Source organism: Phocoena phocoena, chromosome 4 (assembly GCF_963924675.1).
Source record: "Phocoena phocoena chromosome 4, mPhoPho1.1, whole genome shotgun sequence".
NCBI lineage: Eukaryota > Metazoa > Chordata > Mammalia > Artiodactyla > Phocoenidae > Phocoena > Phocoena phocoena.
The window spans coordinates 42,696,900-42,714,890 of record NC_089222.1 but is presented as its reverse complement, the minus strand read 5'-3'; the positions used below and the strand labels follow the sequence as shown (position 1 = coordinate 42,714,890).

Below are 17,991 nucleotides of genomic sequence, written 5' to 3'. Positions count from 1 at the left end.
ATTTAAAACAGAAAAGAAATGAACGCTGGGGATTAGGCTACAACATCGCTGGAGAGCCTAGAGGAGACCAGAGGGGAAGGAGGTGTCCAGAGGTCAGGACCTACAAGAAGCCATGCTGGTCTTCCTCACGCAGTGGGACCACATTCTCTGTGGCTGCTGCTGCCACTGACGCCCTGCACGCACTCACAGCTGCAAGTCACCACAGCTGCTGAAGCCAGAAGTCAAAGGGCTTCTGCTTATTTCCATCTTCGTATCACATGGGAGTCCCTTCCATGGAAGAACCTAACGAAACCAGCCGTCAAGCTGGGAGATGTAGCTCCCAGGCTTTCTCCTCAATGGGACGAGACAAGTATGGGGCTGAGTACACCCAGATAATAAGATGTGATTAGTCTTGTGGATCAAAGATAAAGGACTTTATTACTCAGAGCACAGCGGGCAGCGTGAAGTTCATGTTCACATCTGTTCTCCTTACCGCCCAGCTCAAGTTCTGCAGGGCAAGGTCCAGTGGCCAACATTGGGTATCACACACACAATAGGTTCATATCCCAGTTTAGGAGCCCCAAGCTTAGGAAATCCCTAAGGGGACTTTTAAAGGGGACTGCTAGCAAACCTGCACAACCATTGCTCCAGAGGGAGAGATTATCTTTATTATCCTGAAAAGCAAACAAATCTGCTCTCTACCCTATAAATAAACACTATTGCTATCTTCCAAGACTATTTGCCATACAAACATCCTTCCAAAGATAGTTGAGAACGAATTCTGATACAAATTGTGCAGGAATACAAGAAACATGAAGAATTATCTCCCACAAAGGCAGCCAATAGATTTTTGAAGCAACACTAAGGAAAGTATTAGAAAACCTCTACCTGTAACCAAAGAAAGGATTCCCTTCACCTGTGAAAGCTGCTCCCTTACTAAGTGAGCATCTAGTCAAATCAAGAGCTCAACATGAATAATCACTGGGGTGAGAGATGTTAAAACAGATTACCATCTTTTTTAAGTCATTAGCAAGTAGTCAAGGAGGAAGGACAATGAAAAAATGTCTGGACAGGGCTTCCCTGGTGGCGCAGTGGTTAAGAGTCCTCCTGCCAATGCAGGGGACAGGGGTTTGAGCCCTGGTCCAGGGGATCCCACATGCCGCGGAGCAACTAAGCGTATGCACCACAACTACTGAGCCTGCGCCCTGGAGCCCGCGAGCCACAACTACTGAAGCCTACGTGCCACAGCTACTGAAGCCCGTGCACCTAGAGCCCGTGCTCCACAATGGGTCACCACTTTGAGAGGTCCATGCACCACAACAAAAAGTGGTCACCACTCACCGCAGCTAGAGAGAGCCCGCATGCAATGGCGAAGACCCAACACAGCCAAAAAAAAAAAAATGTCTGGACATAAATGAGTTTTCTTCTGTTGATCAATTCATTTGGAAAGGAAGTACACCAGAAGAATGACTCGAGAAGCTCTCTAACAATTTTGTATTAAGAGGTGTGTTTCTTGAAACGACTGAAGCAATGATAACTTTTCAAGAATTTCTTGCCAACATTTACAACACAACTAAATGTATAAACATACCAGATTTACATTTTCTCACCAATTGACAACTTTTTCTTTTCATAAATTCCAAGTACCAAACACTGTGCTAAGTACCAAAAACAAAGTTGAACAAGACAGACAAGATCCCTGCACTCATAAGGGTTATATTCCAATGAGATAGAAAGATAGGAAGCAAGAAAAGAAATGTAAAAATACAAAAGTTACAGGTTGTGAGAGATGCTGCAAAGGAGATAAACAGGGAACTACAAGAGAGGCAAAGGTTTAATCAGATAAGGTGAAGATACACCATTTAAATTCAGGACAAGGGGAAGACGGTGGAGTAGAAAGACCCTGAGCTCACCTCCTCTCACAGGCACACCAAAATCACAACAATTTACAGAACAACCATCAATGAAAAAGATCAGAACCTACCAGAAAAGATCTTCTTCAACTAAAAATATAAAGATGGAACCACAAAGAGATGAGTAAGAGGGGCAGAGTCATAGTATAGTCAAGCCTACACTTTTGGGTAGGCAGCCCACAAACGGGAGATAATTACAATTGCAGAAGTTCTCCCCGAGGAGCAAAGGATCTGAACCCCACGCGGGGCTCCCCAACCCAGTCTTGTGCTAGGAACGTTTGGCTTTGAAGGCCAGTGGGGCTTTCAGGAGTCCCAGAGGCCTGAAGAAAATAGAGCCTCTATTCTTAAAGGGTACACACAAAATCTCACATGTTCCAGAACCCAAGGCAGAAGCAGTAATTTGAAAGGATCCTGGGTCAGACCCACTTGCTGATCTTGGAGGGACTTCCAGAGAGACAGGAGACAACGGGAGCTTACCCTGGGGACACAGACAGTGGTGGCAAGCATTTTGGGGAGCTCATTCTACCACATGGACACTGGTGCTGGCAGTCACTATTTTGGAATTCTCCCGCTAGCTTATTAGCCTCAGGACCCAGCCCTGCCCCTACCCACCAGCCTGCGGGCACTAGTACTGGGATACCTCTGGCCAAGCAACTAACTGGGCAGTGACACAGCCCCATCCACAAGCAGACAGGCTGCATTTAGAACACCTGAGCCCACAGCTTCCCCCTGGACACAGCCATGCCCACCAGAAGGCCCAGCACCCAGCCCCACACACCTGTGCACAGGCACTAGACCCAGAACCCCCAGCAGAGACCTGCAGCCACAGACCCCAGGGATGAGCTTCATCTACCAGTGAGCAAGCACCAGCCCCAGAATCCCCTGGACCCAGACCTCACCCACCAGTGAGCCTGCTGTAGCCTCAGGACCAGCCTGACCCACCAGCAGGCAGACACCAAACCCAGGACAAATGTAGCCCCACAGCCTGCCATGGCTAGCAGCAGTTTTGGGACTGGCTGGGCCACAGCCCTGTCTACCAGCAGGCCAATATAAGCTTCAGGACAACCCAAACCCCACAGTCCTGTGTCAGAAACTGGCCCAACCTGCCAGCAGTCTAACACCAGCTCTGGGACCCCTGGACCATACAGCCAGATCTCAGAACACGGCTCTGCCCACCAGTAGGCCAGCACTAGCCCTACGTCCTAGCCTCACCCATCAGGGGACAGGCACCAGCCCCAGGATCTCCTGGACCCCACTCTGTCCACAGTGAGCCAGTACTAGCCCCAGGACTCTCCGGGGTTCTGCAGCCAGCTGCCCCATGACCGAGCCCCACCAACCAGAGGCTTGCAACCTCCACACAAGGCCAGGCCTGGCAACCAACCAGACCAGAGCCAGCCATGCCTACCAGACTGCCCACAATAGTCAGCTGACCAAAACAGAAGGACCCATGCAGCCCACATACTGGACACCCCTAGAGCATATAACTCTGGTGACCAGAGGGGAGAGCATTGCTGGGATGCACAGGATGTCTTCTACAAAAGGCTACTTCTCCAAGGTCGGGAAATGTAACCAACCTACCAGATACATAAAAATAAAAACACCAAGTTAGGCAAAATGAGGTGATAGAGGAATACATTCCAAACAAAGGAGCAAGGTAAAGAACTAAGTGAGGTGGAGATAGGCAATCTACCTGAGGAAGAGTTCAAGGTAATAATCATAAAGATGATCAAAGAATTTAGAAGACAGAAGAATGGATGAACAGAGTGAGGAGTTAGAAGTTTTTAACAAAGAGTTAAAAATATAAAAAAACACAAACAAACAGAGATGAAGAATACAATAACTGAATGAAAAATATACTAGAAGGAATCAACAGTAGACTGAATGATACAGAGGAATGGATCAATAAGCTGGAAGACAGAGTAATGGAAATTACTGAAGATGAACAGAAAGAAGAATAAAAAGAAATGAGGATAGTTTAAGAGACCTCTGGGACAACATCCAGCATACTAACATTCACATTATAGGGGTCCCAGAAGGAGAAGAGAGAGAAAGGAGCAGAGAAGATATTTGAAAATATGATAGCTGAAAACTTCCCTAACTCGTTCCCGGGTTTCAGCACAAAAAACAAAAACAAAAACAAAAAACAAAACAAACAAAAAACTTCCCTAACTTCTCTGGTAAAGAAAACAGACATCCAAGTCCAGGAAGCACAGAGAGTCCTCAACAGGATCAACTCAAAGAGGACCACCCCAAGACACACTGTAGTTTAAATGGTAAAAATTAAAAATAAAGAGAGAATACTGAAAGCAGCAAGGGAAAAACAGCAAATTACATACAGGGAACTCCCAAATGCTATCAGCTGAATTTTCAGCAGAAATGCTGCAGGCCAGAAGGGAGTGGCACAATATATTTCAAATGATGAAAGGGAAAAACTTGCAACAAAGAATACTCTACCTAGCAAGACTCTCATTCAGATTTGACGGAGAGATCAAAAGTTTTACAGACAAGCAAAAGCTAAAAGAGTTCAGCACCACCAAACCAACTTTACAAGAAATGTCAAAGGGACTTCCCTAATAGAAAAAGAAGAGGCCACAACTAAAACATGAAAATTATGAAAGGAAAAAGCTCATCGGTAAAGGCAAATATACAGTAAATGTAGTTAATCAACCAATTACTAAGCTGGTAGGAAGGTTAAAAGACAAAAGTAGCAAAATTATCTATATCCACAATAAGCAGTTAAGGGATACACAAAACAAATACATGTAAAATATGATGTCAAAAACAGTAATTGTGAGGGGAGGACAGTAAAATTGCAGGGTTGTGAAAATGCATTTGAATTTAAGTGACCAGCCACTTAAAATAATCATGTGTAGATAGACAGACAGATAGATTGCTATATATAAACTTCATGGTAACCACAAACCAAAAATCTATAATAGATACACACATAAAAAAAGAGAAAGGAATCCAAACATAACACTAAAGAGAGTCATCAAATCAGAAGAGAAGAGAACAAAAAAGAACTACAAAACAAGTAACAAAATGGCAATAAGTAATACCCAGAAATAATTACTTTAAATGTAAATAGACTAAATGCTTCAATCAAAAGACACAGAGGGGGCTTCCCTGGTGGCACAGTGGTTGCAAGTCCACCTGCTAATGCAGGGGACACGGGTTCGTGCCCCGGTCCAGGAAGATCCCACATGCCGTGGAGTGGCTAGGCCTGTGAGCCATGGCCACTGAGCCTGCACATCCGGACCCTGTGCTCTGCAACAGGAGAGGCCACAACAGTGAGAGGCCCACGTACTGCAAAAAAAAAAAAAAAAGACAGAGGGGCTGAATGGAAACAAATATAAGACCTGTGTATATGCTGCCTACAAGAGACTCATTTCAGATCTAAAGACATATACAAACTGAAAATGAGAAGATGGAAAAAAGTATTTAATGCAAATGGAAATCCAAAGAAAGCTGGGGTAGCGATGCTTATACCAGACAAAATATACTTTAAAACAAAGACTGTTCCAAGAGACAAAGAAGGACACTACATAATGATCAAGGGATCAATCCAAGAAGAAGATAAACAATTGTAAATATATATGTACCCAGCATAGGATCACCTAAATACATAAAGCAAATTAACAGACATAAAGGGAGAAATTGACAGTAACACAATAGTAATAGGGGACTTTAACACCCCACTGACACCAACGGACAGGTCATTCTGACAGAAAAATTAATAACAAAACACTGGCCTTCAATGGCCACATGTACTTAATAGACATATAGAGAACATTCCATCCAAAAGCAGCAGAGTACACATTCTTTTCAAGTGGACATAGAACATTCTCTAGGATAGGTCACATGCTAGGCTACAAAACAAGCCTTGGTAAATTTAAGAAAATTGAAATCATATCAAGCATCTTCTGCAGACACAATGCCATGAGACTAGAAATCAACTACAAGAAAAAAAAATTGCAAAGAACTCAAACATGTGGAGGCTAAACAATATGATATTAACAAATGGATCACTAAAAAAATCAAAGAAGAAATCAATAAATACCTGGAGACAAATGAAAATGAAAACACAACAACCCAAAATCTATGAGACACAGCAAAAGGAGTTCTAAGAGGGAAGTTTATAGCAATACAAGCTTACCTGAGGAAACAAGAAAAATCTCAAATAAACAACTTAACATTACACGTAAAGGAACTAGAGGAAGAAGAACAAACAAAACCCAAAATTGGTAGAAGGAATGAGATCATAAAGATCAGAGAAGAAAAAAATGAAATAGAAACTAAAAAACAAAGGAAAAGATCAATGAAACTAAGAGCTGATTCTTTGAAAAGATAAAATAAAACTGATAAAACTTTAGCCAGACTTACTAAGAAAAAAAGAGAGGAGGCCAGATCAGAAAAGAAAAAGGAGAGGTTACAACTGACAACACAGATATACAAAGGATCATAGGAGATAACTATGAACACCTATATGCCAATAAAGTAGACAACTTAGAAGAAATGGACGAATTTCTAGAAATGTACAATCTCCCAAGACTGAACCAGGAAGAAACAAAAAATATGAACAGACCAATTATAAGTACTGAAGTTGAATCAGTAATTAAAAAACAACAAACACAACAACAACAAACAAAAAGCCAGGACCAGATGGCTTCACAGATGAATTCTACCAAACATTTAGAAAAATGTTAACACCTATCCTTTTCAAATTATTCCAAAAACTTGCTGAGGGAGGAATGTTTCTGAACTTGTTCTAAGAGGACAGCACCACCTTGATACCAAAAACAGACAAAGATATCACAGAATAAGAAACTTACAGGCCAATATCACTGATAAACATAGATGCAAAAATCCTCAATAAAATATTAGCAAACCAAATTCAACAATATATTTAAAAGACCATACACCACAATCAAGTTGGATTTATCCCAGGAATGAAAGGATGATTCAATATCCACAAATTGATCAATGTGATACACCACATTAACACACTGAAGAGTAAAAACCATACGATCCCCTCAATATAGGCAGAAAAACATTTGACAAAATTCAACATCCATTTATGATAAAAACTCTGTAGAAAGTGCGTTAGAGAGAACATACCTCAATGTAATAAAAGCCATATATGACAGTCCCACAGCTAACATCATACTCAAAGGTGAAAAACTGAAAGAATTTCTTCTAAGATCAGGAACAAGACAAGGCTGCCCACTCTTGCCACTTCTATTCAACACAGTTTTGAAACCCCTAGCCACAGCAATCAGACAAGAAATAAAAAGAATCCAAATTGAAAAGGAAGAAGTAAAACTGTCACTGTTGGCAGATTGCATGACACTATACACAGAAAATCCTAAAGATGCCACCAAAAGCTACTGGAGCTCATCAATGAATTCAGTAAAGATTCAGGATATAAAATTAATATGAGAAATCTGTTGCATTTCTATACACTAACAATGAACCATCAGAAAGAGAAATTAAGGAAATAATCCCATTCACCATTGCATCAAAAAAAATAAAATACCTAGGAGGTAAAAGACCTGTACTCAGAAAACTGTAAGACACTGATGAAAGAAATGGAAGGTGACACAAACAGATGTAATCCAGTCCGTGTTTATTGATTGGAAAAATTAATAATGTTAAAATGACCAAACTACCCAAGGCAATCTACAGATTTGATGCAATTCCTATCAAAATATCAATGGCATTTTTCACAGAACTATTTAGAACAAATAATTTTTAAAAGTGTATAGAAGCACAAAAGACCGCTAATAGCCAAAACAACCTTGAGAAAGAAGAACAGAGTTGGAGGTATCACACTCCCTGACTTCAGACTATACTGCAAAGCTACAGTAATCAAAACAGCATTGTACTGGTATAAAAACTTACACATAGACCAATGGAACAGAATAGACAGCCCAGAAATAAACCCATGTGCTTATTGTCAATTAGTCTACAACAAAAGAGGCAAAAGTATACAGTGGAGAAAAGATGGTCTCTTTAAAAAATGGTGCTGGGAAAACTGGACAACTACACGTAAAAAATGAAATTAGAATATTTTCTCACATCACATACCAAAATAAACTCAAAATGGATTAAAAACCTAAATTTAAGACTGGAAACCATAAAACTCCTAGAAGAAAACATAGGCAATAAACTGTAGCAATATTTTTTGGATCTGTCTCCTAAGGCAAAGGAAACAAAAGCAAAAATAAACAAATGGGACCCAATGAAACTGAAAAACTTTTGCACAGCAAAGGAAACCATTGACAAAACAAAAAGACAACCTACTGAATGGGAGAAAATATTTGCAAATTATAGACAGACGAGGAGTTAATATCCAAATATATAAACAGTTCATAAAATTTAATATGAAAAAAATTTAAAACCCCATTAAAAAATGGGCAGGAGACCTGAATAGAAATTTTTCCAAAGGAGATATATAGATGGCCAACAGGCACATGAAAAGATTTTCAGCATCACTAATCATCAGAGAAATACAAATCAAAACAACAAGATATCACCTCACACTTATCAGAATGGCTATTATCAAAAAGACCAATGTTGACAAGGATGTGGAAAAAAGGGAAACCTTGTATACTGTTGGTGAGAAAAATGGTGCATTCACTGTGGAAAATAGTATAGAGGTGCCTCAAAAAACTAAAAATAGAAGTACCATATGACCCAGCAATTCCACTCCTTGGTATATATTCAAAGAAAACAAAAACACTAATTCAAAAAGATACATGCACCCCAATGTTCATAGCAACATTATTTACAACTGCCAAGATATGGAAGAAACCTAAGTATCCATCAGTAGATGAATGGATAAAGAAGATGTGGTGTGTATACACACACACACACACACACACAATGGAATATTACTCAGCCATAAAAAATTATGAGATTATGCAACAACATGAATGGACATGGAGGGCATTATGCTTAGGGAAGTAAGACAGAGAAAGACAAATACTGTGTGTTATCACTTACATGTGGAATCTAAAAAATAAAACAAACCAGTTAATTTAACAAAAAAGAAACAGACTCACAGTTATGGAGAACAAACTAGTAATTACCAGTGGGGAGAAGGAAGGAGAGAGGGGCAAGATAAAGGTAGGTAATTAAGAGGTAAAAACTACTATGTATAAAATAAATAAACTACAAGGATATATCGTACAGCACAGGGAATATAACAAATACTTTATAATAACTATAAAGGGAGTATAATTATATAAAAATTTTGAATCACTATGTTATATACCTGAAACTAATATAATTTTGTAAATCAACTATACCTCAATTTTTAAAAATGATCATAATGTGTGAAAAAGAGCCAGTTCCACAAAAAGCCAGAGGAATAGTGTTCCTAGCAGAGCATACAGCCTAAGCAAAGATCTTCAGTCAGGAAAGTTGTAGGAACTGACAAAAGGCCTATGTGACTGCAGCCTATGAAAAGAAGACTGTAAAATCTAAATTGAAAAACACTTATCACCATTTCCTTTAAGAATCCTTTGTTTCCACTTATAAAATACTAACAGACCTTGATCATCAGTAGCAGACGAAATTCTGCACTTTGTAAAGATTTTGGGAAGACTATGGTTGTACATACTCCTAGTCTCTTTTGTATTGCCTCCCCCTCTTCTTCCCTTACTAAAGCCATACAGGAGTTTGCACTGCCCCTTTGCCCCTCTAGATGTCACCAGGGTTACCAAAAATTTCCTTGTTAATGACATCTCTCGTCATCCTCTCCAGACTGCTCCTCCAGCATCATGGGAAGGTCTGCCACTGCCTACTGTGGCTTTGGGGTGGGCTCTCCCTGGCTCTTGTAATTCCCACCACCACCACCACCACCACCCCAACAAAACTCTGACACAATCCCCTTGAAAGGTTGCAGCCCTCTCTCCCCTAGAGACTGGAAGGAGTTGGAAGAACAGGCTTCCCTTCTCCTTTACCACTATTAAGTGACCCAGGACTAGCTCACCAGGCAGTGCAGGCATGTTCAGACACTTTTCAGACAGGGATCACTTCTTGGGAGGAGAGACATTACCATCCAGCTGGTGTTGATGTTTCCTCAAGCCTCTTCATTCCAAAAAATCTTCCTTCCCACTGGAAGAATTCTCATCTCCTAGTTCTTCTTCTGTATCCCCTTACAATGTCCCAAGTCAGGGCTTCATAGTCTTGAGTATCTTCTACCTAGGAGATGGTTATGCATCTCACCTCCCAAGATTATGCGTCTCACCTCCCAAGATCTTAGAAGAGGAGAGTTTCAGTCTTGTAGATAAATGAGCATCCATCTTCTAATTCAAAGTCTCTTTTTAAGTCTCACCAGTGAGAGCTGTGGTCCTGCTGGTTCCTTTCTCAGTTGACCTATAAAATAGCCTACCCACTGACTTCTGGCAAGACTGTCATAAGGTGCCCTGAGACTTTGCTTAGTTCAAACCTAAATAACCCCTTAGGGCAGCCTCACTTTCAGCATCCCAGGATACTCATGAGCTCCTCAGTGAAGTGGACTTTAGACTCCCTGGGACAAGTTGGAACTGTGGTAAGATACCCTAGTTACGGTGCTCTAAGAAGCTACAAGTGGAAAAAAGAAAATGTATGTGTAATAAAACCCTACTCAAACTCCTCTTGATAGGTCCATAATTCATTTGTATTCAAAAGAATAGACAGCATGCCTAGGAGGGGGAAATTCCTGTGGCTTAGTTATCTGTCTTCTTGGAAAAATCACTAAAGATTCTGCAAAAGTTAATTCCTAAATATACTCCACACAATAGTTTTATGGAATAAACTTGGGGAAAATTATGTGATAAACCCCTGGCAATAGAAAACAAAAATGAGATGATGGACTTTTTTTTAGCAATCCCGTGGTGCCTTTTCCACTGTAGAGACTGAAGCCACTCGTTGAAAAGATACTGGACATATGTACCCACTTTGGCCCAGAAGGATTCTTTTAGTTAATTTACCAAAAACTTGCATTCAGGTTTAAGTCTGCTGGGCACAGCTTTTATCATTTGCTGTAGGAAATTTAGAAATTGTTCATAGAGTCAATTCAATAATTTTCTCCCAGTTTTTACTTTTATTGAAGTATATAATTCAGTAATAGTAACCTGCTTTAGTAAAGAAAGCTGAGATTTAAGCAATGAATGACAACCATCTAAAGGGAAAAGGATCTTGATACTGGTTTTCTCCTGGCTTCTCTGTGTGTGTAGGCACAGTACAGTTTGGCGATGTTTGTAAAACACAAGCCACTTAATAACCCAACACAGTGCCTTTGTTGGAATCAGCCAGTTCAATCATTAGAAAACAGAATTCTTCTGTCCTACTTCATGTTTCTCTATAATGGCATCCAGTTTGCAGTGGTAAATTGTTTGTAAATGATTGGTTCTCTGAAACCAAGAATGCATGAAAGAACCATCCTCTTGAAGATGAGTATTATTTTCCACTCCATCTATTTCACTGTGGAAAATGGTGGCAGTGGTGGAAGTTACAGCCGGCTGGGAACACCGGTGACACCCGGTCATCTGCACCTGGATTGGTTTCAGAGCTCTTTTAAAGTGAGTCTGGATGAACAGAGGAGGTTTGTTTAAAACGCTTTGTTGCACTGCAAGGCAAATAACTCGTTGGGCAATGCCAAAGACAGAACAGGGTTATAGGCCCCTAGACAGCTCATCAGAGAACTTGTATGAGTGAACTGGAAACTCTACACCTGAAAAAAACAGGGCAGTAAATAATATTGTAAAAGTGATTTAAAGACACTCTCTAGCCCTCAAAGAGAAGGCGTTTAATGGCTTTTGATACTTATTCACATATGCCTTTAACAGAAATAAAGAAAAAAAAATAATGCTCCGAAGTGATGTCTTTGGGACCAACATACTTTAAAAATCTCTCAAAATATGTGAGAGAACATTGTGAGTAAATATACCACTGCTAAAGGGTGTTAACATACAACAAATTTGCTAGGTCTTAATTTATGTAGAAATGACACAATTTTTAATGAAGTTAACTACCCACAAATAAGGGAAAGAGGCCAATAGATGGCAAAATTAAATTAGAAAGTATAACAGAAGATAAAAGCAAATGAGATTTCATGTCATATTTTAAATAACAATGTTTTGCATTTAAATGAAACTCTACCTTAAAATAACAGCATATGTTAAAAGAAGAAAAACAAGTTTTCTCTCATTTTGTGGAGGGGAGCAGATGTACTCAGATGGAGAACTATTTATTCTACTCCACAAAACATTCACTAAGTATTATAATGTATATATCATTTTCCCATAGTCAAATGTCATATATGGATTCAATTAAATTATAAATTTTAACATTATGTAAGAATTTTGTGAAAAACTGTAGGGTTTTTAATTTAACTGCTATCATAAAAAACTATAGAAATTTCAAGTAAACCAGCCATTCTGTACAACAAGTGAACAAAAAGAAAATAATTTTACCCAGGAAAGTTCACTTGAGCTGATAAATTGACTTCAGGTTACAAAATCACCAGATGTCACTGAGGCTGTCCTAGAGCAGAACCTTCCCTCCATCCTTAAAATAATGAAAAAATAGATTAAAGAACTTTGGCCATATTCTTTAGTCTCATAGAAAATGCCAGTTTTATTAGGGGCACTTCTCCCTGTTACCATAAGCTCAGACTACCACAATCTACTACACACACACACACACACACACACACACACACACACTCACATGCACTCACACACAATCAATAGCCCCTTTCAATCAATAGCTCCTTTGCTGAGGTTCTAGAGACTGGACCACCATTCAGCCTGTCCCCAGTGCCATCTTTGCCTCTCCACATTTTATCTAAAACAATGGATAAATCCTGAATACTTTAAAAAGTTTGGAATAAGCATCTCAAAATTACAGTTGATGAAGTGACAGTCTAGCAATTCTGAAACTAGCAACGTCTGTCAAACCTGGGTTCAAATCTTGAACTCAGGACTTACTGCCTATGCTGCCTTGCAATCATCATTTATTCCTCTAAGGCTTAGTTTCCTTCTCCGTAAATGGAATTATATAACTTTGTGCATTGTTGAGAGAATTAAAGATAATTTAAGTAAAGCATCCAGCACCAGGGCAGGAATGTGTAGTTGCTGCTCAATTGGTTACACCTGTTAAGCTATTGCCACTTTAAGAATGGGATTCTCTCATTTTTGCTGTTTGCACGTAGAGCCTTCTTTTATCATTTAAAAAGTTATAAATTTTAAAAACGGGGGGGGGGGGGGGGGGGGGGGGGATGCTCTGGCCACTCTAGAGTGGGCTGCCTTCTCTTTTGCAGGTTTATTTTCCTGCTTCATTTCATTTGGATTGGGAGGTATACTCGCTTGCTAGAATGGCTGAAATAGAACTTATTGTTTTTCCAGAACTCACAATTCTGGAGGCTAGAAGTTCAAGATCAAGGTGTTGGCAGGGTTTGTTCCTTCTAAGGGCTGTGAGGAAGAATCTGTTTCATGCCTCTCCCCCAGCTTCTGGTGTTTGGTTGGCAATCTTTGTCCTTGGCTTGCAGAACCATTACCCCAACCTCTGCGTTTATATTTACATGGTGTTCTTCCTGTGTGCATGTCTGTGTCCAAATTTCCCCTTTTCATAAGGACACTAGTAATATTGGATTAAAGCCTATCCTACTCCAGTATGACCTCATCTTAACTAATTACATCTGCAAGGACACTTTTTCCAAATAAGTCACATTCTGAGATGGGGTGGGGGTGGTTAGGACTTCAACATATGAATGGTGGATGAAGGGGGGGCACAATTCAACCCATAAGAGGTTATAAGACTCTCATTTCCATCTCCAAAGGAAATAAACAGAACCTAATTATAGCTCTTGTTGCCAACCTTTTTATATTGCAAGCCACCTGCCCTGGAGCATGAATGTGTAACTTTATATATATAAGAGAAAGGATCTTACCTTCCTATAAAACAGTAGATCTTTCTAGGATTTTTAGCTGATTTTTTAAAAAGTAGGAACACCGCAATTAATGTCTTAAATTTATTATTTACTTTCATCTATTGCAGTTATTAGTTCAGCCAAAAATCACTTCATTGACCAGATGGGATTTCAGAAATCCTGCAATAGGAAATTAAAAAAACATGACAGCACTTGACTAAAATCCTGAGGATGGGTTTCAACTAAATCCATAAACATTTGGATGTTACTCAAAACAAGGGAGCCAAACTTTGAGGCCTGGAAGCCTTTTTGCCATGACAAGATTTCCTTTGGGTAGATTTTTTTTGTATTGTGGTTTTCTGTTTCTGTAATTTGATGAAGTGATCCTCAGATGGAGTTTTTTTAATGGGGGAGGTCAGAATGCACAAAAGCTTTGCACTAAAAATAAAGAAAGTCTCCCTCTGTGCCTCCCAGCCCCCCAGCTCCCCTCCCCGGAGACAACCACTGCTACCAGGGTCTTTGGTCTCCACAATTAAAAACAAAGATGCATGTAGGGGCTTCCCGGGTGGCACAGTGGTTGAGAAAATCCACCTGCCAATGCAGGGGATGCGGGTTCAATCCCTGGTCCGGGAAGATCCCACATGCCGTGGAGCAACTAAGCCCGTGCACCAGAACTACTGAGCCTGCACTCTACAGCCCGCGAGCCACAACTACTGAGCCTGTACGCCTAGAGCCTGTGCTCCACAGCAAGAGAAGCCACTGCAGTGAGAGGCCTGTGCACCACAACGAAGAGTAGCCCCCACTCACTGCAACTAGAGAAAACCTGCACACAGCAACAAAGACCCAATGCAGCCAAAAATAAAATTTTTTAAAATAAATTTTTAAAAATAGGGCTTCCCTGGTGGCGCAGTGGTTGAGGGTCCGCCTGCCGATGCAGGGGACATGAGTTTGTGCCCCGGTCCGGGAGGATCCCGCATGCCGCGGAGCAGCTGGGCCCGTGAGCCATGGCCGCTGGGCCTGCGCATCCGGAGCCTGTGCTCTGCAACGGGAGAGGCCACAGCCGTGAGAGGCCTGTGTACCGCAAAAAAAAAAAAGAAAAACAAAAAGAATAAATTTTAAAAATAAAAGCAAAATATCTTGTTTTAAAAAAAAAGATTCATGTAAACTCACAGCAAAGATAGCAGGACTGTCCAGCTCCTGGCTTATTTTCTCTTTACCTTATATCTTGAAGATCCTGCCCTGTTAGTAGCTGTTTCATTTGTTGTAACTGCTGCGCTCACTGTGTTGCAGAGTCACAATTCCTCTTTGGTAGGAATATTATCTATATAAGCAATGCGGTGTTCTCACAGTACTATAATGTGCCCCTCCCCACCCACACCTCTGCTGAGGACCTAGAAGGAAAGTTCATGCCTAGCACACAATATCAAATGAAAGACAGATTTAATCAAGACTTTCAATGGCACCATTGTACTGGAGAAGTTCTGTTTGGTGACTTGCAGTTAAAAAAAAAAAATCATGTTCAGGAATTGTTGCTTCCCTACCCAGCCTCTTTCACTCGTTCCTTTGCTAATAAAATTTACAAGTGAAAGAATCATTCATTCTATAGCACTATTGGTAATAGCCATAGTGACTCCCTCCTAGGGCTTGAACGTGATTTATTTGAAACTTCCCTATTGTTGAACGTTTAGGTGGTTTGTAGTTGTTAAACATCAAAACAATGCCGTAATGCACATACTATACCGGTGAACATTTTTTGGTACAAATTGCCAACTTCCCCCATCCCCTCCAGAAATAATTTAAACATTTATTCTTAACATTTGGGAGCATGGGCTTTGAGAATCTGATGGAAGTTTCATCTCTCCTCAGAAAAAAAAGACAAATACACACAAAAATCTTTATACAATTTTACGGAACTTCCCCCTCAAAAAAGGACTCCAGGTTAAGAACTCAATACCAGCTATGCTCCTACCAACAATGTAAATACCTCTTTGCTCACGCCTTCACTTTCTTTTCAAACCTCTTACTGATTTGATAGATGAAAAGGTATACCTCTTTTCTTAATTTGTATTTTTTGATTGCTTATGAAATGTGATTACTCTTTAAAAAGTTGATTGGTTATATATGTTTTTTGGGGTTTTTTTGCGGTTACGCGGGCCTCTCACTGTTGTGGCCTCTCCCGTTGCGGAGCACAGGCTCCGGACGCGCAGGCTCAGCGGCCATGGCTCACGGGCCCAGCCGCTCCGTGGCATGTGGGATCCCCCCCAGACCGGGGCACGAACCCGTGTCCCCTGCATCGGCAGGCGGACTCTCAACCACTGCGCCACCAGGGAAGCCCTATATGTTTTTTGTACCTTGATTATTCAAGTCTTTTATATAATTGAGATTTTAAATATCAAATTAAAATTTTTATTTCAACACTATAAAAGCAGATGATAAATTGGAAACATCCAATCCCTAGGCATTCCCTGGACTGGAATGGAGTCTTTTATGATTATCAGATGCCAATGTTGCAAGTCTCACGTTTTCCACTAGAGGGCAATATTAACTCATCTATTATTCTCTGGTTTCTACAGCATGCAGATGGCTCAGTTTATGGTCCCTAGAAAGTATTCTACTGAAAAACACTTGCAAAGAGTAAAGAGTTATAAATACTTCATTATGCATATAACACATTATTATGTTAAAATGATTATTTAAAATTTTTCTATTTAAATTATTTCAACACAAAAAATGTACAAATGGAATTTCAATCATTATCTTAATCAGATGAAAACTATGCCTTTATTAGCATTCACTATTACATAGATTTACTAAAACTATCATTACTTATCGAATTGTGTTTACAGTATGATTTATAATTGAAACTTCATAAACCATTAGAGTAAACTTAGGAAAAGCAATTGACTCCTGAAAAGCTTCTTGAAAGGCAAACAGATTAATTCTTGATTCCAACTATTTGATCCCATTGGCTGATCATGTACTAAATGATAAAGCATGATTTTTTTCATTTTATAAATATTTGCTGATCACCTGAATTTGCAGGGCATTCCTCTGGTGCCTGCAAATACAGTGATGAAGAAAACATAAATCCCTGACCTCGAAGAGCTTACATGCTAGAGAGGTAGGACAAGGAGCATATACAGACATTTGTGTCTTATATACACGTTAGAAGGTTACAGGTGACGAGAAGAAGGTAAAGCTGGGAAGGGAGATAGCACGCTGGGGACATGAGGATACTATTTTAAGTAGAGTGGCCAGTGGAGACTTCACACATGATTTGATATCTGAGCAGAGAGCTTAAAGAGCTCAGAGTCACAAAGATCTGAAGAAAGACCACTCTGAGAAGAAAGGGAACACAGGCACAAGGGTCTTGAGGTGGGAGTGGATCTGACTGGTGAGAAACAGCAAGGAAGCAAGGTAGGTGGAGAGAAAGTGAGCCAGGGGAGAGAGAAGGGGCCAGAGAGCGGGAAACCTTGGCAGCCAGCATCAGCACTTGGGCTTTTCCTCTGAAGTAAAGAAAAGTTGGGGCTTTAAGCATAGGGAGGATATGATCTATATGCATAAAAAGGGTCATTCTGACTACCATTTCAAGAATAGACCATAGAGGAACAAGGGTAGAAACAGGAAGACTAGTTAGGAAGCTGCTGCAGTTAATCAGGTGAGAGACACTGGTGATGAGGACCATGGCGATAGCAGCCCAGGAAAGATTCGGAGGCAGACGACGTTTGAGGTGCCTGTGAGCAGTTGAAAAAGTAGTTGCATACGGCAGACTGGCATTCAAGGAAGAGGTCCGGGTTGGAAATATAAATCTGAGACACATAAGTGTAGAGATGGAATAAAATCACAGAGAGGACACGTGTAGAAAGAAAAGTCTGAAAACCAAACCCTGGAACATCCAACATTTAGAAGTTGGGGCAATGAGGACACACCAGCAAAGGATGCTGAGAAAGTTTCAAATGAGACAGGAGAAGAACCAGGGATGAGGGGCCTGGACTCCAACTGCTTCCAGGAGCAGAAAGTGATCCATCCTCAAAAACCGAGGGCAAAGCCTGACCCTTGACGTCAGCAGAGTGGATCACGGGGCCTTGACAAGAGCAGTGTTCCTGGAGTGGTGGGACCCCAAGCCTGATCAGAGAGGGTTACAGAGAGGAAGCATGATAGAGGAGCCAGCAAGCATAA

General features: G+C 40.5%; 1 pseudogene; it reads left to right on the top strand.

Annotated features, from left to right (window-relative positions):
• Positions 1 to 3,210: 3,210 nt before the first annotated feature.
• LOC136121959 (uncharacterized) overlaps positions 3,211 to 17,991 on the top strand; it is a 63,522-nt pseudogene continuing 48,741 nt past the window's right edge.